A 391-nucleotide genomic window follows, 5' to 3' on the forward strand; every position below is an offset into this window, starting at 1 on the left:
ACATAAATGGAACCCTTGGGAATTGGGCTGCTCATGCCCACTTTTCCTTAAAAAAAAAAAAAAAGGCAAACAGATTTTTTTGTATTAAGATGACAAAAATTGTTATTTAGAGAGAAAACTGACGATATCACCCTCCAAAGTGTGTGTAAGGAGAGAGACAAGGTGGTGAGTGTGTGTAGGCCCTCTGTACTTGTGGAAAACGACACGCCTGCCCTGTTCTCATTCACGTCTGGAAATGGAGAAAGAGAGAAAGGAGACAGAGACATCTCCACGTCTCTGCGGGAGAGATGCCCCACCTCCAGTGGGCAGCCCTTAGTTTTGCAGAGACAAGGACCAGTCTTAAAATGTGCAGAGAGGTGCCTTAAGCAGTTTGGCTCAGTGGATAGAGCAT

This window comes from Myotis davidii, unplaced genomic scaffold (assembly GCF_000327345.1).
Source record: "Myotis davidii unplaced genomic scaffold, ASM32734v1 scaffold363, whole genome shotgun sequence".
In the NCBI taxonomy this organism is placed as follows: domain Eukaryota; kingdom Metazoa; phylum Chordata; class Mammalia; order Chiroptera; family Vespertilionidae; genus Myotis; species Myotis davidii.